General features: G+C 41.5%; 1 protein-coding gene across 2 annotated transcripts in view; it reads left to right on the forward strand.

The window, feature by feature from the left end:
* Positions 1-22,069, forward strand: part of Rere (arginine-glutamic acid dipeptide repeats) — a 366,134-nt gene that overhangs the window by 81,180 nt on the left and 262,885 nt on the right. The window contains exon 1 of one of the 2 annotated variants that reach the window (XM_075945075.1): positions 9,682-10,019. The exons of the other annotated variant lie outside the window; for it this stretch is intronic. The gene's annotated coding sequence lies outside the window, so the exon portion shown is untranslated. Of the gene's footprint in view, positions 1-9,681; positions 10,020-22,069 lie in introns of those variants that run through there. 2 annotated transcript variants of the gene reach the window in all.

Consider the following 22,069-nt stretch of genomic DNA (forward strand, 5'->3'; position numbering starts at 1 on the left):
TAACTTCAGTCAATTAATTTATGTATATGGCTGTTCTGTTCATGTATATGTCTGTGTACCATTTACATACCTACAGAGGCCAGAAGAGGGTGTCAGATCCCTTGGAACTGCAGTTAATGTGGGTCCTGTGTTGATCCTGATCCTCTGGAAGAATAATAGCCAGTGCTTGTATCCTGGGGCATCTCTCCAGCTTCTTGCATTAACTTTGAAAACTATTTTTTTTTTTTTGCTTATTTCAGTATTATTAAAGGACACTCTTACGTTTTTATTTCTAATTACATATTTGTTTTCTATTACTTGTTGAGTTCATTCAATGAGAGATGTAGTTTTTTTTCTCTTCTTTCTTCCCAGTATCGTTTATGAACACTTTGAGATTAATCAGTATTGAATATTTATGTTGTTAGCAGGATGTACGTGTTGCCATAATGGAAACACACACTGCATTTTGGTTTAACTTTATTTCTTCAAGATTAGATAGAAGGCTCAGTGGTTAAGGGCAGTAGTCCCTCTCCAGTGGACCTAGGTTGATTTCCAGCACCCATTTGGTGACTCAGAACATCTCTAACTCTAGTTTCTGTGGATTCGAGGCCTTTGGCTTTTGCAGGCATGCATGTGGTACATAGATATACACGCAGGCAAAACACCTATATACAAAAAATAAAAATTAATTCTGTCTCTTCTAGAGCTTGTTCATCACCCCAGCATATACCGTGGAGCTTTTCTCGTTCCTTTGTCTAGTTTTGTCTGCCGCTGTCTTTAAATGAGCCTTGTATTCTCCAACAGAGCTCTAGAAAATGTCCTCAGTGTGGTGGAAACTGTCAGATGATTTGGATCACTCTGGGGGTTTCTGCCTAGAAGCCCTTGCTTCGCCCTAACTCAGCACTGTGAGGGAGCGTTTCCCTTTGGGCCGTTTTACACATCCCTGTAGGAGCCATGCTTTGATTGTTCTCGTTTGTGAAGTGTCTTCTTCAGAAGTGAACTTGAGAAGTAAATTTTTTAAGTTGTGTGTGACTGGAATGTTTTTATTTTCATTTTTAGATTTTTTATTTTTTGTATTATTTAAAAAATTTAGCCATGTACATATAACATAGTTTGGTGGCTTCTTCTTTTCCAGCTGGGCCTGTGAGCCATGCATTTCAGATGCAGAAGGCTGTCTCCCCAGTGACAACTGTACTATTGTGATTGGTCCTGATGACTTTTAGCATTTTGCCAGGGGTGCTCTTCCTGAACCTTCTTTCTTTTTGACATCTTGCTTGGCTGCAGGAGAGAGAGGTGTATTTATCTTGTAGGGGATAGGATTTCCTTTGCTCCCTGTGATGTTGAATCTTGTAAATAGTACTCATTTAATTTTTTGAAACATTTAATAAGTAATTTTCCCCAAAAAAGATGAATCTGATTTTATTTTAAAAGAGTTGAGTTTATTAGAGGCACAGCACTAGAAACACCACAATCAGAGTAACAGTAAAAAGGCCAAGCAGTGTTTCAGGTTTGTATATGTGACTTTAATTTTACAAATATCTAGTTAATATTTTCAGTTCCTGGTGTGTGAATTCTGGCTGTGGTTTTGTATTGTCTTAAGCTTACTTTAAATAAACTCATCAGGATCTCCCACTGAGACACTTGAGGGTCTCCACTCTAACATATCAGTGAAGTGCCCTGGCCCTTAGTGTGTACCCCCAATCTCATGTTGGCTGCATTTTGTCTTTACAGTTTCTTCATTGAAACTAAAGTTTAATTTGCTATACATTGATTGAGATCCTTAGTGAGTTTTAGAATGAAAAATGTCCTCCAGTCCTGAAGACATGGCTGTTAGGAAGTCTTTTGAAGCTGCTGTAGGACTTTCTTTGCCCCGGTCTACGAGATGGCACACTTATGAAATCTGTGCTTCTGGCCTGAGCTTTGCTCACATTTACTTCTTCCTTTTTGTAAATAGATAAGGTGATAATAAGCCTAAGGTCTATGTGTTCCCCTGGAATATATTTTAGTAATGTTGATGCTTTTTAAAATTTCCTGATGTAATATTTTTTAAAATTTAGTAAAATATTGTTTCATAAGTCTGTTGTCTAGATTGAAGTAATATTTATCTAATTTTAAATCTATTCATAAGTTTTGTTTGCTGAATGCAAAAGTAATTATTAAAATGTTGGCATTCAAGTTTACCTTCTTTTCTCTTTTGTGGCAGGTATGTTCATGGTTCTCTGTGTGTGTAATTATTACCAGTGTAGTTGATTTAATCTTTATATCTCTGCTGTTTAGCCCCTTTACTTACCAAGGAGCATGTGTGAGCAGATCATTATGTGCTGCCTGTATGGAGAAATCTTGATAAATGAATGCACAGGTCACCAGGAAGCTTCTTTGGGAATTAATGCTGGCTGGTGCCTGACCTTCCTTTGTTTTTAATGCTTTGGAGCAATGGCATGGGAGAGGGTTGCTCTCAGAATAGAGTCATGTGAACCATTCAGAAGTGCTGAAAGCTAAAGAACTGTTTTATATTTAATATGTTGATTGTTTTTGTTTCTGTTTTTTTTAAAAGACAGTGTCTCATGTATTTTTAGGCTTGCATGGAGAACTTGCTATGTAGAAAACAAACAAAAAGCCTATTAATTTTACATGTACTTTAGAATAATAAGTTTTTTTCTCTCCTTTTTTTCTCTTTCTTTTGGAAGCAGGCTCTTACTATGTAGCCTGGACTTTCCTGAAATTCACTATTGTAGTCCAGGCTGGCTTTGAACTCAAGAGATCCACCTGCCTTTGCCTCACAAATGCTGGGAATAAAGGTGTGTGCTACCGTGTCAAACCAAGGATTTCCTTTGACAAAGGAAGAATGTGATGTGAACTGTGGAACCTTGTGGGAGGAACTAGGACCTATGGGGCATTTCGTTTGGGTTGGGATGATTTGTGGATATCCATAGCACTGCAGCACTCGTATTCGGGGTCTGCTGCCAAGAAGAAACCTCAGCTGGAAAAATAGAATTTTGGAATTTAACACTAAAGTGGCTTCCTAGTGAAGTTTTTCACTCATAAGAGATGCCAGAATGTGTTCAGGAAAGATTGGGCATGTCTAGGACTCATCAAAAGACACCCTCAGAAGGGAGCTGGCAGGTGTGTGCCAACAGTGCCCTCTGTGGCTGGCCCAGCCTTCTGGAGGGCTGGTCAAAGCTCTGACTAGCAGGGTGGACTAGCAGTGCTCCACTGTAGGGGTACAGTTGCACCCCAAACAAGACTTCTCATGAAAGTTTGTTGTAACAGCATTTATAACAGAGAAAAGCAAACCAGAGCCCCCTGTGTCCACAGCCTCTGAGAGGAATTTCCTGAGTCCTGTGCTCCCATACTGTAGAATTCTGTGCAAAGACTAGAGAAACGAGTTTCTTTGAGCAGTAGGATTTAATTTCTTTGAAGTAAAAGTCAGCAGAATGAACCAGGAAATAAATGGGCATGCGTGGTCTTAGGCATGTATGTAAATGTGCATACACAAGGAAGCCTGGAGAGACTTTAAGGCATCCATTGAATAGAGCTATTTGGATTTTTTTAAATAGGAAGACAGAACATTTTAAAATAAAATCTAAAAGAGCTTCAAAAAATGCAGTTTTATGTTTTCTTTTGTATGGGAAACTGTTAAGACATATTTCCTGGTGACATTTTCATGGATTGGAAAGGAGAAAGATAATTTACATAATCTTACATATAAGACCATATAGTAGAAAAACAACTTTTATTTTTATAAGATATATACAACTTTTCTAGGTTATAAAAAAACCTCATGGTATTAAGAACACTTGCTGCTCTTGTCAAGGACCCAGTTGATTCCTAGCACCAGTGTTGGATAGCTCACAGCTGCGGGGTCCCTAGCTTCAGAGGGAGCTGATGGGCGCTTGGGCACACAGACCCGTATACATATATGTGATTAAACATTAAAATAAAAAGATCATAATCTAGAAAAATATTAACGCTAAATAATCAATTCTCCCTTTAAAATTAGTTCATTAATTAGCTAATTAGTCAATTAATTTGAGACGTCTCACCTAGTAGCACACGCTGGTCTTGAACTTGTAGAATTCCTCCTGCCTCTTCCTCCAAAGTATTGGGACATGTGTCATTATTCGTGGCTCCTTTATTTTTCCTTTCTGTTATTTTTTGTTCGTTTGTTTGTGTTTTGAGACAGAATTTCTCTGTGTAACAGGTCCGACTGGCTGGAACTCGCTCTATATTAGGCTCGCCTTAAACTCACAGAGATCCACGTGCCTCTGCCTTCTGAGTGCTGGGATTGAAGATGTGTACTGCCACAGCCTGGCACGTTTTTATTAATTTTTAAAGTTAGCACCATTAAGTCCATATTCTTGATTTTTCTTCCTTCCTTATAAAGTTTTTAGGGTATGGTTTCTTTATGTATCCCTTGCTGTTTTGGAACTTGCTATGTACACCAGGCTGCCCTGAAACTCACAGAGATCTTCCTGCCTTTGTCTCCTGAGCGCTGAAATTAGAGGCTTATGCACCATATCTGACAGTAAGTCCATATTTATTATACTAATATAAAACACAAATCCCTGGGCTGGAGAGATGGTACAGTGGTTAAGAACACTGACTGCTCTTCCATAGGTCTCAGGTTCAATTCCCAGCACCCACATGGCAGTTAACAACTGTCTGTAACTCTAATATCTGGCAACCTCACACAGACATGCATGAAGGGGAAACAATAATGTACATAAAATAAATAATTTTTAAAAAAAATCCCACAAATCCCTTACTTCCTAGTATTTATAGAACTGATTGATTACTGTGTGCTTGACTTGGGTATTTTGGTTTTTTGAGACAGGATTTTACGAAGCTCAGATTAGCCTTGAACTTGCCCCCACCTTCCAAGTGCTGGGATAACAGACTTTCATTCACTACTGTGACTGGAACTATTACTGTAGGAGTCATTGTTTAAAATATCTCGTTAAAAAAATAGAATCTTTGTCAATTTGTGATAGAAACTCACGTCTCTAATCTCATTATTCCTGAGGCAGAAGCAGACAAATCTCTGAGTTTGAGGCCAGCCTTGTCTACAGAATGAGCGCCAGGACAGCCAGGACTACACAGGGAATCCCTTTCTCAAAAACAAAAACAAAACAACAAAACCCTAAAAAGGATGACTTTCCTTCTTCCTTCAGTGGCTTTGAGGAGCCCAAGGCTCCCATCTTTCTGAGGTGCTGCTAAGATTCTCCTTTGCAGGGCAGAGACAGAGTGACAAGCACATAGCAGCAGTTTCATGGTTTGCTTGTGGGAAATTCATGACCATCGCTTTAATGTTGGTTTACTAGACTTCTGATTTAATTGTAACCCAGGGTAAAGTCAGCTCGCTTATCCGCATGCTGAGGCCTGTAGAGTGTGTAGTGCCTGTCTCCTAACTGCAGGTGTTGTCTTCTCTCACTCTCTGTTAATGGTATTCAACTTGACAGGGTTGTTTGGAGAAATGAAGCTTGTCAGGAAACCTGGAGCCAGACATTATGTGGAATGGAGCTTAGGGCAAAAGGAAGAGATACCTGAGGCTGCCAGGAAGAGATCCTGTAGAAACCAGGTGCTGCCGTGTGCCTTACAGTACTTATGTAGACAAGTTTGGGGTGAGGCTGGGCATGCCTGTCATTGTTTCAGTCACTCCAGGAAACTGGTCTGGTCTTCGTGTGCAAAACTGCTGAAAAAAATGTGTACTCTTGTTATATTAACTTTTATTTCTCTCTGCAGATCCCTTAATTACAAACTCCTATCAATAAGGTTTAAGGCAAAGTCTTTGTGGAGATGGGTTTGAAATGGTCTGTGGCCAGCACTGGAAGTTCTTAGTCGGAGAGTCCTTGGACAGATTTCCATGCCAGGGAAAATAGAGGCTTGTTGCTTGTTTGTATAATTTATTTCATTTGCTTTGGTGTTTTGCCTACATGTATATGTGAAGGTGTCAGATCTTGAAGTTACAAACAGTTTTTGTGAGCAGTCATGTGGTGGTGGGACTTGAACCCAGGTCCTCTGTAAGAGCATCAGTGCTCTTAACCACTGAACAATCTTTCCAGCCCTGTTTGTTTTAAAGAGAAGAAAAAAAAGGGGGAAATTAAGTTCATTGTGTGCCTCTTTCTTTGAGCAGAATTTGTAACACTTTCATGTTCTGTTTACCTTCTCTGTGTGGGTACTTATTGCCTCAGTGTCAGAAGTAGGAAGAGTTGGGCTTGAATTGGTACATGGTGTCTTTTGGCCCTCATTAGCTGTTTGGTTTTTGTTTAGTTTTTTTTTTTTTAAAGATATGGTTTCACTAAGTAGCTCTAACTGGTGTGGAATTTACTATGTAGACTAGGTTTCCTGCCTGTCCCTGCCTTCCTAATGCTGGAGTTAAAATCATGTGCTACCACACCCATTTCCTCATTAACTCTTTGTAATGAGGTTTCTCTGTAGCTTTGGTGCCTGTCCTGGAACTAGTTCTGTAGAACAGGCTGGCCTCGAATTCAGAGATCTGTCTCTGGGATTAAAGGTGTGCACCACCACCGCCTGGCTTCCTCATTAACTCTTAAAGATCTGTAACTTGCAAGTAGGACACTAGTTGGGTTTCAGAGTTTGTTTAAATCATCTTAGAAACAATGTTTGCATCTTTATAACATGGATAGAAAAATCTTGCCTTCTATTATTAGGTTTCTCCTTCTCTAACATCTTACTCTGTGTATGCAAACATTTGTGCCATATGTATACCTGTGAGGGTCAGAAGACAACTTGAACGAGTTCTCTTCTGTTTGTTCCAAGCATTGAACTCAGGTGGTCAACCTTGGTGTGCAAGTGCTCTTAGCCCCCGAGCTAGCTCATCAGCACCTTTATTAGACGTTTATAGGCTGATAGAAGATATAATATTTATTTGCACAGAAGCTAGTTATTTGAGATGCTAGTCTACATGTGAAGGGGGCATCTGGAAGATTTCAGCTACAGTGGAAGAAGCAGTGCTAGGCTTATGGTAGGAATCCTGATTCCTAGGAAAATGGAAAGACTGGTGTACCTGGAAGGTCATGCTTTGGGTGTTGGTGGAGAGGCTGTGAAGGGAGAGCTAAATATTTGTCTCATCTAATTCTGTAAAAGGCCAGCAAGATGACTCAGTGAGTTGAGGTTCTTGCCAAACCCTGGGCCCACACGATGAAGAAAAGAGCCAACTCCTACCAAGCTGTCCCGACCTTCCTATATGTGCGTGTGCACCCCTCCCCATGTAATAACAATCTAAAATAACATGCTATCAAAGCATTTAGAACTGGTAGAGGCTAGTGTGGCATGAGCTCAGAATGTAACTGGTTTTTCTTTTGGAACCTGTCCTGGAAGCAGCTTTTGTAGACTAGGCTGGCCTGGAAGTAACAGAGATCCGGCTGCCTCTGCCTCCCAAGTGCTGGGATTAAAGGCGTGCGCCACCACCGCCTGGCCTGGTTATTCTTATTAGTGTTTTCTAACTCACTGTGAACCAACCTTCTAGACAATGGTCTGTCAGAAAACTTTGTTTGCCCTTCATCATACTTGGTGCTAAGCACACAAATGTCTGCTGTGGATATTTGATTCTTGGGCAGTGACTCTATTTCCTCATTTTGTATATTCTCTGAAATTTCTTGGCACAGAAAAGCTTAATCTCAGTTGTCTGTGTGTCGGTGGGGGGGGGGGTATGAGGAACAGAGCCTCTATAGGCTCTGCTGTGTGTCTGGATTTAGCTGACTAGAAAATGGAAGCATGTCTAAGTCTAGGAGTAGCTTCGGTAGTTAGGCTTTGCGAGTGATTGATCTCTCTGACATGTATGGAGCAATCTCAGAGACACTTAGTTAGGAAGCAGATTTTCAGACCTCAGGTTGGTCTCACTGAGGAATGGTGTTTAGGAGAGCTGACAGAGGTAGATTTACACTGCAAAGGCCTCCAGTTTGTAGGGATCACCGTACAGTGAGTGTGGCAGAGACATAGTGCTTCATCAGTTCTCAGGACAATTCAGTTTCTTGTAGCAGGATTTTCCCTTTAAAGAAAGATGGTCTTTTTTTTCTTTTTTCCTCAGGATGTTTTTACAATTTATTTTTATTTTTTTTATTCATTGCTGTTTTTTCTGCATATATGTCTGTATAAAGGTGTTGGATCCCCTGGAATGGTAGTTACAGATAATTGGGAGCTGTAATGTGGGTGCGGTCCTCTGGAAGAGCAGTCAGTGCTCTCAACCCCTGAGCCGTCTTTCCAGCCCCCCTAAAAATTTTAGCCTTTATTTTTTATTTTATGTGTATGTGTGTTTTGCCTCTATGTATGTCTGTGTAACCTTTGCATGTAGTGGCCGCAGAGAACAGAAGGTGTCAGATCTGCTGGGACTGGAGTTACAGTCAGGTAGGAGCTGCCATGTGGGTGGTGGGAATCAAACTTAGGTCCTTTGCAAGAGAAATCAGTTCTCTTAACTGCTGAGCTATTTCTTCAGCCCCAAGTATGGTCTTTCAGTATATACGTCAGCTTAATAGTTTGTTCCAAAAAGACAGGACCCATGGGTTCTACCGCAACCTTCCTTTGGTTTAGATGTTTTGAAGAAAAAAAAAATTCACTTTAATATTCTCCAGATTTCTCTGCCTAAGAAGATACCCAGTAAATCAGTTTACTCTACCTTCTAAGTCTAATTAACATTTATAAAACCAACTGAGGAAACTTGCCTGCAGGTGAAAGGTACTCTTGTCTAGGCACCAAAAGCAATCATGTAATTGTTGAGCCTGCAGCGTTGGCCAGTACCACGTTTAGTACATTACATTCATACTCTCTCAGGGGTTCTTAAAAATTTCTAGAATGTTTTATTTTTTTTAAAAAACAATTTTTGCTACTGCTACTACTACTACTAAGAAATGCATGATATAAAGTTTAATTTCATTTTAATAAAATTTATTAAGTTGATATATTTTGACCATACTTCATCAGGAGGTGGGGAAGAAACCCAATTTGAGATTACTAGTTGATATTTCTCTTCAGATAAACTGACAGATTGAGTTAATGATGAAGTTGTTATCTAGCTGATGAGTTAACGTTTGTTTAAAGCCACATGACAAAGAATATGCATTTTATTCGCCTTATTAGGTGGATTTTATTTAGCTTAACCTACATTTTGTATGACAGATGTATCTTTATTTTCTTCTGGAGATGGTTGGGAGAGATTTAATCAAGTCACTTACAGAAATTCTTAAATTATAAGGAAAATTGGGGTAAGAAATGTTTTACACTAAACTCTGATGCTCCCCTGCCGTCTTTGAAAGCAGGTCTTCGGTTTTCTGTGGTCCTTGTTTGTGTCATCTGCATTTGTTAGACGTCAGAGGCGGTTAAGCATTAGTATTCCTGGCTGAAGCAGAGGCAGCTCTAGGATGTGTGAACTGCTGATCACAGTCAGGGATGCCCTGCCTCCCTAATATCTTGCTTGCAGATGTATTTTCTAGCTGACCATGCTATTAAGAGCTGCCATCAATCACGCAGCCTCGCAGTTCCTGCTGGTGGGAACGGTGGGAGGATTCGGGGGATGAGGGTGCCAGGTCAAAGAAGAAGCTACAGTTGTGGCAGGCTTTGTGTGTGCTAGCCCCTTGGTGGCGGCCTGGGCACGCGTGGAGCCGGCCTTGTTCCAGCCCGGGTTTTGTTGGCCGCCGCCACGGGCAGGCTGTTCTTTCTCTTTAGTCTGGGTCACAGGCACGTGGCAGTGCTGGCCGGGCCGCTGGGGCCGAAGGAGTTCGAGCGAGCGCTGTGGCGGTGGGCCCAGTGCATTCCCAGCCGAGGGCCGGCTGCTGCAGCGGGGACCCACCCACACGGCCGGCGCCCGGCCTCCTTTTGTTTGGAGGTGCAATTCACCGCCCAGCCCTGCCCTGCTCCGCCTGCCCAGCCCTTGCCCTGGAGTTTGCGGTACCCAGCGGCCCCAGGAGGAGGACTTGCCCCTCCGGGCAGGGAAGTGGCCAGCGGCCTTGAGCTGTGAGGGAGGACGCAGGGCTTGGAAGTTGGACAAGTGGTGTGAGGGCTTCTGGAGATAGATGTGTGAACTGGTGAGTGTTAGGAATGGGGAGTTGGTATTTGAAGTGTCCCATTACAGTCCGGTTGGAATTGTTTCTTATGTTATGATAGTTCGCAGCATTGAAAATTTTAATTAAAATAAACAGAATAAGAAACATATTTGGGGGATCGAAAGGACAGCTTTACAGTAATTTGTTGGGTATGTTTGTGTTTTCCTTGTGAAAGTAAAGCTTGTTTAAAGATGAGCAGCATATAATGCAAAAGTAGCGAGCCGTTTGATCTGAAACTTACTGCTTACTGGGGAGTACATTTAAGTTGACAAATAAAATGGATTTGGTAATAGAAAGAATGCTGATCACCTTTGATTTGACTCTTGACCAGAATAGCTGAAGTACAGGGTTAATCTTGACAATGATTACATTTAGCTTAAATTGCCCTGTGTGTGTATGTGGGGTGCAAGTGAGTGTGTGGGTGTGTGGTGGTGGCTTTCCCACTACGTTGTCCTCATCTATTCAGATACCCTCCGCTCTGAGACCTGCTTGACCACTTTGTTTGCTGAGAGCGAAAATGCCTATAACAGGCTACTTTGTCTTACTCTTAGCCTTTAAGAGTTCCTGGCACACACGTGGCACTGGCTTGGGGGCATTATTTGGATGAAGGCCTCTCAGCCATATGGCCAATCTTAAGAAATGGTATAAACGGAGTAAATGAGATTACGTTTTCCCTTTGAAATTGTGCTCCTGTATGCTTTCAGGATTGAGACATTTGAGGAAAAGCTGTGGACAGAGTTGACAAAGACCTTCAACTCTGCCCAGTGTGGTACTGAGTTCTTGACCTTCTTCCCAGGGAACTCCAGATTTAAAGTAGACATGATTGAAAACCTTCCTCACACATGGGGACAATATCCTATCCATTCTGTGGGAAATTACTTCCAGAAGCACAGCCAGCTCTCATTTTTAAGTGTGTGTAGACTCAGGCCGAAAAAGACGGTTGTCTTCCTGGATGTTTACATTGCCTGGGAAAATAACAGGAGGCAGGTGTGCAGATGCCTAATAGACTCCACAGTAGTGCGGGGCTCAGTTAGGGCTGGGTTTGTTTTTGCCAACTCTGTAATTTAGTAGTGTTGAAACTATTTTGTAAAGATCTCTGGGGCCAGTGGATGATGCTTTTCAGTCCACAGTCTTTGAGTGCTCACTGTGCTCTGGCAGGCGCTCGTGCTTGGCAGGCTGCTCTTGAAATGTTATTTGATCTCCTTGCATGATAAAATTGACTAAGATTACACTTTTCCCCTCCCCTTGGCTTTTGAAAGTAATGCATCAATGAGACTCGTTCAATAACATATTTAAAGACTTAACCCACCATTCATTCACCCTAAGGTTTCCAGAAAAAGGCTTTTTAGATTTTTGCCTTGTTCTGTGGTTTTGCATTTATGAATTGAGGCGAGAGCTGATGTAATGTGGTTCTTCCTTTGTGTACTGTTTTTATATCCACAGAATATGCTGCAGTCTGTATGACTGCAATAATTTTTGAAATGCTTGAGTAGGAGGGAGTGGTTTGTGTGCGTGTGTATATGTGTGTGAGTGACCATTTAGGCACCTTTAGCTATGTGCTGATTTATTTTCTAAATTGTAGGCAGGACAGGGGAGAGTGCCTGTGATCCGTGGTCAACCATGACAATTTGCCAGTTCTGGATTGTCTGTGTGCTGTGCAGGCCAGTTTTTCATTTGCAAGTGTGTATAGGTTAGCGTTAGGGCAGACAGCACTGGCTGTTCCTGTAGGGTAGTTTTACCTTATATTAGAGGTTTTGTAAATTTGCCTGGCTTTTTCTTAGTTCCTTGCCATTGCCACTGTGTTTTGATTTTCAGCAAATGATATAACAAAACCAGCTTTTGTTTATTCATGTAATAGTATACTGGTGAGAAGTTTATTTTTTGTTTTGAGGAAACTGGTAAACCACATAACATTAATGTGTATTATATTTATCTTGATTACCCAAGGTCAAAGGGTTTTTGCTTGCTATTGTGTAGTCTAAGAAATCAGTGGAAGCATGATTTTATAATAGGAAGCCACTTTATTGTTTAAAAAAGAGGGAGGAAGGGAGTCTTTGTTCTTTAGTCTAAGGTTAGTTTGTGGAACTCAGACAAATGACAGTATCACTGGCCTTGACAGGAGTGTCCCTCTTTGTCTTTTATCTCCTCTCACACTGTCCCAAAGCACTGAGAAGTGCCTTGGCCTGGGATGAATGATTGATGAAGGGTTGAAAACAGTCCTGTTGAGGGGCGTGTGCTCACTGCCATGCATGCAGACTTATGTCACGGCTGTCGCGTTACTAGAAAGTATTTACTCAAGATTGGCTGTAGGCCTCTGACAAAGTCAGGATCTGAAGACCAAGGAACAGATTGTAGTTAGACTGGTCCCCCTTTCCTGCCCATGGTGACAAGAGAGGACTGTGCAGCACAATTATCACTGATGTGGGCTTCTGAAACTGTGCCTAGAACAGTGGCCACAGAGCTAAACCTGGTAGGCATGTATCGACAGAGTGAGTGTGGGGTCTTCTTCCTGGGGGAGTGCTGTTGGGATTGCTGTGGTCAGGCGGAAAAGATGGTCTCAGGTAGACTTCTTTTTCAAGTGATCTGAGAAGTGGATTCTTAGAATAACTCGGGATGAGGAACTACAGTGACTTTCCAGAAAATCTTATAATGTATCTGATTAAGAATATTGAAAGATTTATGTCGAGAGCAAGAGACTGCTGTGTTAAGATGGAAAGCGAGTAGAGGTGTGTCCGAGGTGCAGGCTGAACAGAGAGAGCGTTTCACAAGTTCTCTGTTAGCTGTTTGTCATTGCTGACACAAGGCCTTTGACTCTAAACATTGAAGGTGAGTAGAGTCTTAGGCTTGTCCTTTAAAGAACAACATCTATGACATAGGTGACAGACACATTTGTAATGAAAAGCATTCAAAACAGTAATGCAGACATTTAATTATCAGGAACCTCAACAGACTTAATCAGTTCCAGTGTGGGAATAGTGAGTCTACCTAAAGGGTGTGTATTGTATCTTGGTCTGCTTCTGTTGCTACAGATACCACAGATTGAATAATTTGCTTATTTTTTAAAAAAAATTTAATGTATGTAGGTGTTTTGCCCAGATGTGCCTGTACACTACATGTGTGCCTAGTGCAAAGGCCAGAAGGAGGGTATTGGATCATCTGGTACTGGAGTTACAGATAGGGGTCACTGTGTGGGTGTTGGAAATTGAACCAGCTCCTCTGTAATAGCAGCCAGTGCTCTTAATCAATGATCCCTACTCCAGTTCCAGTTTATTTTTTACTTTTTTTTTTTTTTTTGGTTTTTTGAGACGGGATTTTTCTGTGTAGGCCCAGCTGTCCTGGAGCTCACTCTGTAGATCTGGCTTGCCTGGAACTCAGAGAGCCACCTGCCTGATGTGGGATTCCCCTCTGTATGCTGTGAATATGTTTTATTGCCTTTGGTTAATGAATAAAACTGTTTTGGCCAATGGCTTAGCAGAGCAGAACCAGGCAGGAAGTCCGAACAGAGATATAGAGAATAGGTGAAGTCAAAGAGATGCCATGTAGCTGCCAAAGGAGACAGATGCTGGATGGAACCTTACCAGTAGGCTACAGCCTCGTGACAATACATAGATTAATAGAAATGGGTTCATTGAAGATGTAAGAACTAGCAAGGAATATGACTAAGCTATTGGCCAAATAGTAATGTAATTGATATAGTTTCTGTGTGATTATTCTGATCTGGGCAGCTGGAAAATGAACGAGCACTCTCTGCCTACACCTGCCTCTGCCTCTGGAGTACTGGGATTAAAGGTGTGGGGCACCACCACCTGACCCCAATATATTTTTTAGTTAATTATTACTAGTTTTGAACCAGAGTCCCATGAAGTGCAGGCTGGCTCAGAATTCCTGATCTTTCTCCACCTCTAAGGGCTGGCATTATATGTGTGTGCCATGGTGCCTAACTTAGGCTGGGTAATTTAGAACAATTAGAAGTTTCTCTGGTTCATGATCCTGATAACAACTTTGTTCTGTAGCCGAACCAAAGGGCTAGGAAGCAAATGTGAGTGAGCAGGAGTGGGGTGATTTTGAGGACTCGTGTCTGTTTCACATCAGCCCCATTCATGCATAACTCAGCTACTTCCTGCTAGACCCTTCCAGCGCTGTAGCACTGGGGAGTAAGGTTCTAATATAGAGCTGTATTCAAACTGTAGTGCTCTATGGAAGTGCTCAGGGTAAATTTGGCTTTTATTATTTAGTGCAGTGAGGACTAATTATGTACCGGCAGTCCACAAGTCCCTGTCTTTACCACTTACACTCCAGTGGAAGAAGAAGAAAAGAGAGTATACTGACTCACTGACTGGTGATGGTGACTTATACTTGTAATTTCAGTATTTGGGAGAGGGAGAAAGGAGGCTTCTGAGTAGTTTGAGGCCAACCTGAGATATATAGTGAGATCCAGGCTAGAGTCAGCAAAAACAACAACAAATTCCAGGCTAGAGTAAAAAAAAGAGTCAATGAGCAAACAGTAACAACAAAAAAAAGTTAACCCATGGGTGGGCATGCCAGTGTTTTGTTTTGAAATATAACACAAAGTAAATATTACGTAAGTGATCTGCCTTTCTTTGTGTGATAAAAGGCATTTCTCATGTCAGCGGGAGAATTTAATATCCACTGCCGACACACTTTGACTCATCTCTTGAATAAAGAAGGGGAAAAAGACCTTAAGTAAATGTAGTGATTTGTCAGCTCTAAGCATCTGGTATTAGAAAGGGAAAGTTTGAGCCATGGCCTGTCTAGGCAAGGAAGAGTGCAGTTGTCTAAATCATTAGAACTCTCAAGATGGTGTGAAGACCCAAGTTCAAGCCCCAGTATCCACATAAAAGCTGAATGCGTGTCCATAACCCTGGCACTGGGACACCAGATACAGGAAGGAGCTTGCCCACCACCCAGTCTAACTAAATCCTTGAGAATTGCAGGCTCATTAAGAGAGATCCTAACAAAAGAGACACACACACACAGAGACAGATAGAGAGACAGAGAAAGATAAAAGTGGAGAGTGATAGAGGAAAATACCCCAACATCAACCTCTGACCTCCAGTGCACATGAACATAACAGATGTGCACATTCCTTCTCTATTGTAGTATAAGAGCTGGGGATATAGTTCTGTGATTGAGTACATACATATATAGGGAGGGAAGGGAAGGGAAAAAAAGGGAAGGGGGGGATTAAGATGGCGTTTTTTTTCCTATGTGGATAAACAGTAGCTGTTTAACTTCATGCATTACAATCTCAGCATCACAGCAGTGTTTACTCAGCAGAGATTAAGAGGCCAGAAATCAGTACAGCAGAAGTGGTTGTTTCCTTTCTCTAGCCAATAGGGTTATAGATAATTCCATTTTTTTATGTTGTTCCTTCTTCCCATGAATTATTTAGTCATGGTAGGTATAAGACAGATCTAGTTCAAAGTGGAGGCATCAAGAGGTTGAATAATTTGGCTAGGATTCTAAGCCCAATCTTCATCTTCTGTCTTTTTTTTTTAAGTTAACGTTTATTTTATTAATCAATTAGTTTTATTTAGTGTGTGTTTGTTTATTCATCAACGCATGTGGTGGTCAGAAGACAACTTAGGGAAATTAGTTTTAACCTTCCACCGTGTAATTCCTGAGGATCGAACTGAGATTTTCAGTCTTGACTGCAAGCACTCTAGCTGCTGCGCCTGTCTCCGTGGCACCCCATCTCTGTTGATGTACACTCTGATGGCAGCATTTTTGTAGTTGTACCAATGCGGAGAGGACTTAAGAGATAGATCTAGTTCACCAACCATTCCTTCCTTTTTTTTTTGTGCGCAGGTATGAAATTGTCGGTTCCTGATGTTGTTTCATTGAAAGTTCTATTGATGAGACATTTAGGCATATTAGGTTTCCATGAAGACATCTAATGTTAGAGAAAAATCAGATAACATTTGCATTAAATATTTAAAGCATTCCTGCCGGGCAGAGATGACACACACCTTTAATCCCAGCACTCCGGAGGCAGAGGCAGGCGGGTCTTTGAGTTCGAGGCCAGCCTGGTCTACAAGAGCTAGTTCCAGGACAGGCTCCAAAGCTACAGAGAAACCCTGTCTTGAAAAACCAAATCAATCATTCAATCAATCAATCCTCCAGGTAGAACGAAGATGAATAGTTTTTTACAATTCCTTTAAAAAATTTTCATATGTGCCTATGCTTGTGCACGCGCATGGGTGTGTATATGTGTTGCACACGTCACAGAGCATGTGTCAGAGAACAACTTTCAGGAGTTCTTTCTACACTGGGTTTGAAAGATGGAACTCGGGTCATCAGGCTTAGTGCCAGGGCACCTTTATCTGCTGAGCCATCTTGCTGGCCCTTATCCCCATTCTTTTTCAACTTGATGCTTGTAGTTAATAAAGTAAAGGGTAGCTGGTGAGGAATGTGTAGAAGTGAGAGGTTTGGCATTGGAGGAGGAACAAAAGAATGATAGGAAGGGATACTGCTTCCCTGTTAGTGCATTAGAAGGTCATGTAGGGGGCTGGAGAGATGGCTCAGTGGTTAAGAGCATTGCCTGCTCTTCCAGAGGTCCTGAGTTCAATTCCCAGCAACCACATGGTGGCTCACAACCATCTGTAATGAGGTCTGGTGCCCTCTTCTGGCCTGCAGGCATACACACAGACAGAACATTGCACATATAATAAATAAATAAATAAATAAATAAATAAATAAATAAATATTAAAAAAAAAAGAAGGTCGTGTAGGTTAGAGGTCAGCTGTGTTTGGGTTTGGTGGGTAAAATGAAGCAGTCGTTTTTAATTTTAAAATTAGTTGTAGGTTTTGTGTGAATATTTTAAAGAATGTGGGTGTGTTTAGGATATCTTTATGTGAAAGTAAAGCATTCATGCCTTTAACATTTGAACTAATTGCTCAGTCCTCAGCAAACCTATCTGTTTCCCATGTTCTGTTTTTTCAAAGCCAGTGAGCTCCTAGAGCTCTGGTTTTTTAAAAGGGACAGTTTTATGTGTGACTGCTGAACTTCAGAAGAACAGAATAGAGCACACGCTCACTGTGCATTTGAGACATTGCTGAAGTCAAGCCCCCGGTGTGTGCTGCTCTGTTCACAGAGTCCACCAGATTATCTATTAATAATTTAAAAATAGATGAGTGGAAACAGGTCTCTGCTGGGCTTGATCAGCAGCTGCAGCAGTGAAATATGTGCCTTTGAATAAAATAACAATTGAAATTATGCCCTCTAGCATGGCTTTCAGGAGTCCTCAGACTGATTTATGTGCAGAAAGAATGGAATAGTTTCTCTTCCTGTTGCTGTGATAAAGTACTTGGTCAAAATAATTTAAGGAAGTGAGGGTTTATTTTGGTTCACAGTTCCAGGTCTGTCATGGTGGGGAAGTCAGGGTAGCAGAAACCCAAGGTAGTCCTATAGTTTTGTTTTCTTGTTTTTGGCGGTTTTCTTTTTTTTTTGAGACAGGGTTTCTTTGTGTAACAACCCTGGCCTTCCTGAAACTCACTCTGTAGACCAAGCTGGCCTTGAACCCACAGATCCACCTGCCTCTGCTTCTGGGGTGCTGGGATTAAAGGCATGCTCCACCTCCTTGTTGAGCTAGTCCTATTGTGACCTCAGTCACAAAGCAAAGGAAGACCAAGGCAAGCAGCTGCTTGGCTCTCTTTCTCCAGTTACACGGTCCTGGATCTCAGCCAAGGAATGGTGCCTCCCATTGCCATCCACATAATGCCCCTTCATACTCAGATGATCTTTGCCATCCAGACAGTCCCCCACAGCCATGTTCAGATGATCATTGCCCTCCAGATACCCCTCCCCCACAGGCATGCTCAGATTGCCACCTCCCAGGTGATTCTGATAGTCAAGTTGATAGTTAACACTATTACAGTGTCCAAATCGGTTCTTCAGAATGAGTGCCTTTTCTCCCCTATTGTGAAGATTTAAAAGAAGTATTTTTGGGTGGAGGGCTCAAATTACAAAATTAAATTTTTTTAAAAAATGTCAGTTTTAAAAAAAAAGATTTATTTATTTATTATGTATACAACATTCTGCCTTCATGTTTGCCCGCACGCCAGAGGAGGGCACCAGATCTCAGTACAAGATGGTTGTGAGCCACCATGTGGTTGCTGGGAATTGAACTCAGGACCTCTGGAAGAGCAGCCAGTGCTCTTAACCTCTGAGCCATCTCTCCAGCCCCTACAAAATATTTTTTTTATTGCATGTATTATTATAAGCTTAGTAAAAAGAACAGTTTAGGGCCAGGTGTGGTGGTGTACAACTTTAGATACTAGTATTTGTGAGGCAGAAACAGGCAAATCTCTTTGTGTGGTTTAAGGCCAGCCTGGTTTAGCCTGGACTAGCAGTAAATCAATGGAGGAAAATGAAAGAATAGACCCAGTTTGCTCTTACCATTTTGTTTCTTCTGTTTCTTCCAGCTCTCCAACAGGTACTTTGTATGGGAAATGGATAGAGCTAACACTAGAAGGGGCAGGCTTTGGGGACCCTGGTTTTGTGATGAAGAGTGAGGTGGGTCTTTGAAATCCTGGGTTTTTGTTGTTGTTGTTTTTCGAGACAGGGTTTCTCTGTAGCTTTGGAGCCTGTCCTGGAACTAGCTCTTGTAGACCAGTCTGGTCTCGAACTCCCAGAGATCCGCCTGCCTCCGCCTGCCGAGTGCTGGGATTAAAGGTGTGCGCCACCACCGCCTGGCCAGGAATTTTATTTTACTAATTGACTATCGTGGCTATTTTTCTGTTGTTGAGACACTGACCAAGGCAATTTACAAAATAAAGTTTGTTCTGGGATTACCATTCCAGAGAGTTAAGAGTTCATTACAGGCAAGCAGAGTAGCAGACAAGTAGCAGGAGTCACATCTCTAAACTCAAGCATTAAGTGGAGAGTGAGACTTTGAAGTGGTGCTAGTTTTTAAGCTCTCAAAACCTGCCCTCCAGTGGCACACCTCCTCTCTCAACAGTGCCAACAAGTAGGAACAAGACTAGAGGGACAGCTTAAATGCTTAAATTCAAATCACCACATCAAAACAACACTGTCCCCCTTTTCTGGGGATGGGGCACAGGGTGTTCAAGGAATTTTAAATATGTGTGGGTACTGGATTTAGTGCTGTGTGCCTTTAATCCCAGCAGTACTCAAAGAAGAGGCAAGTCGAACTTGTTTGAGGCCAGCCTATTTGTTATACTCACTGATACCCTGTGTGTGTGTTTGGATTGAAGATTAATTAAATCTGTAGTTAATGACTTCCCCTTTTAAAAGAGAAAGATATTTAATTATCAGGGAAATTACACAAGAATATTTACTTTAAGAAAATATTCTTTTTTGGTGTGGCAGAGTTGGGATTTGGATTTAGGACCTCTTTGATGAGAGGCACTCTGTCCATGAGCTACATCCCTGGCTTATGATGTGACTGCCTGTCTGCCTGGTCACTTTTCTTCCCTAGACTGTGGCATGTCCATGGAGTCCACATGCTATGCCCACATTCAGTGCATTCAATAATGAAATGTTTGCCCTTCCTAGAATAGTTGGTTTAGGGTATAGATTTAAAGAATTACATCATTTTCCCTCCTTCCCTCCCTCCCTCCGTCCGTCTGCCCGTCCCTCCCAGTATGTAATTGACTTCCAAAGAAATAGTTATAACTGCTCTTTGTTTTCTTTTTGGGGCAAGGTCTCCTATAGTCTGAGCTGGTCCAGCACTGGCTGTGTTGTTGAGGATTGCCTTGAACTCACTCTGCTTCTGTCTCCCACACCAGTTCAGAGCTTTGTCTGGCTTTGCTTATTTAAAGCAATTTGGCTCTGTGCTGTCATGTAATGTAATGTTAAATGCTGGTATTTGTCAGTACCAGCATTTAACATTACCTTCTGTGTGTTCTGTTAGTTCTTAGAGCCATGGCTTCTTTATTTCTGCTTTTATGTGCTTGCTTTTTTTGAGGCAGGGTCTTGCTGTGTAGTTCTGGTTGGCCTGGAACTCTCTATGATGACCAAGCTGTCTTTAAACATGTGATCCCTCTGACTGTATCTTCCTAACACTAGATTATAGGCTGTACCCAGCCTTACTTGTGCGTGTGTGCTCTCGTTCATTTCTCCTCTTCTCTCCTCTCCCTCTGCTTCTCCCCATTTCCCTCCCCTCACCCTCACCCTGGATGACCTAAGTTCCTTCTCCAGAAGCACATGGTGGAAAGGAGAGGACACAGCTTTCACAGATTATCCCCTGACTCTATGTGTGCATGTACGTGTACAGACATAAACAGAAACAGAAATGTAATAAGAAAAATAAAAGAAGATGAAATCCAGGTCTAGAGAGGTACATTAATTGGATTTCCCAAATGTATCATTTATCATTTGAAAATGGCTAAACTCCTCTAGGTGTGCTTTCTGACTTTTCTATTCCTTGCTCCTTCCATGGATGACTCTATATTTTTCAGTCTTCTAATTTCTGTGCCTAGAGGAACACAGCATTTATTTTTTAGCCATTGTAACTGTCCTCCTATTCAGGGTGGAGAAATCTTTAGTGGCTTACATTCCATATGGAGAGGAACCTTTAGTAATGGAGATACTGGATTTATTGTTCTTGGAAAAGATAAGAACTGAAACTCTTTGATCTGATAGTTAGATTTGAAATGTAAAGATTCCTGAGGTGTCATAATTGCCAGAAATGTGATATTTGAATTAGACTCCAGACGCTTGATCATTTTATTTTGGCCCAGGTGTTCAGTATTGGTGATGAGTGGTGGGATGTAGGGATGTTTGTGTTGCTACATGGTTGCTGTTCATTTAGTCAAGGTGATTTAAAGACATTTCTCAAATGGATAAAACAGGAACATTAGAAGACAGAAAATTTAAGCAGTTGTAGAGGAGGAAAAATTCCTACAACCAAAAAACAAAACCCCCGGTAACCAATCTTGATTTTGCTGTTCGTTCTGAAGAGAATTTGGGTCTCTCCACAGTTTGTCAGCCACCAGGACATGCTACATTTGCTGTTTCCATTGAAATGCTAACAAAGTAACCAGGAACTAGATATTATTTGTGATCATAAAAGTTATTTCTTTGAGATTTAAAGCCTAACTTTTTTCCTTAATAAGATTTATTGGGAATTAAATTCCCACACCAGGCAATTAATTTATTTTAAAACCATACAGTAATGAATGTGTTTAGAAAGCATAGCCACGGAGTTGTATAATTAGCATAGTGTAGTTAAGATTAGTTTTTTTTTTTAAAATTAGGCAGGGTTTTTCAATGTTTCTCTGGCCATCCTGGAACCCTGCAGACCAGGCTGTACTCCAAACAGAGACCCACCTTCCTCTGCTAAGATTAAAGGTATGCGCCATTAATTTCCTACTAAGAATAGATTTTTTTTTATTTTTTTGTTTTATTTTCTCTGTAGCTTTGGAGTCTGCATGCCTCTGCTTCCTGAGTGCTGGGTGATGCACTACCACCGCCTGGCCTCGTTTTTGTGTTTTAAGACAGTGTTTCTCTGTGTAGTCTTGGCTGCCCTGGAACTCTACCTGTAGGTTGTCCTGGCCTTGAAATCAGGGATACACCTTCCTCTGCCTCCCAAGTGCAATATCCTTTTATTTAAAGGTGGAGAAAATGAGGTAAATGACACATTGATAAATGAAACCCAGCTTGTAATGAGAATTTCTGGGTTTCCTCAGAAATTGCTGGGATTGAAGGTGTGAGCCATCACGGCCCAGCTAAAAGAATACTTTTAAGGCGGTGGTAGTACATGCCTTTAATCCCAGCACTCGGGAGCCAGAGGCAAGGAGATCTTTGTGAGTTTGAGGCCAGCCAGGTATACAAGAGTTAGTTCCAGGACAGGCTCCAAAAGCTACAGAGAAACCCTGTCTGGGGAACCCCCTCCCCCCAAAAAACAAAAAAAGATTATGTTTTATTCTTTGTATATGTGTATACAATATATCCCAATTATATCCACCCCTAATTTCTCCAGTCACTCCTGCCAGACACCCCCCAGCATGTCCCGTTTCCACTTTCATGGTCTCTCGTTATTTTCTTT

The sequence above is a fragment of the Microtus pennsylvanicus genome, chromosome 13 (genome assembly GCF_037038515.1).
Source record: "Microtus pennsylvanicus isolate mMicPen1 chromosome 13, mMicPen1.hap1, whole genome shotgun sequence".
Lineage (NCBI taxonomy): Eukaryota > Metazoa > Chordata > Mammalia > Rodentia > Cricetidae > Microtus > Microtus pennsylvanicus.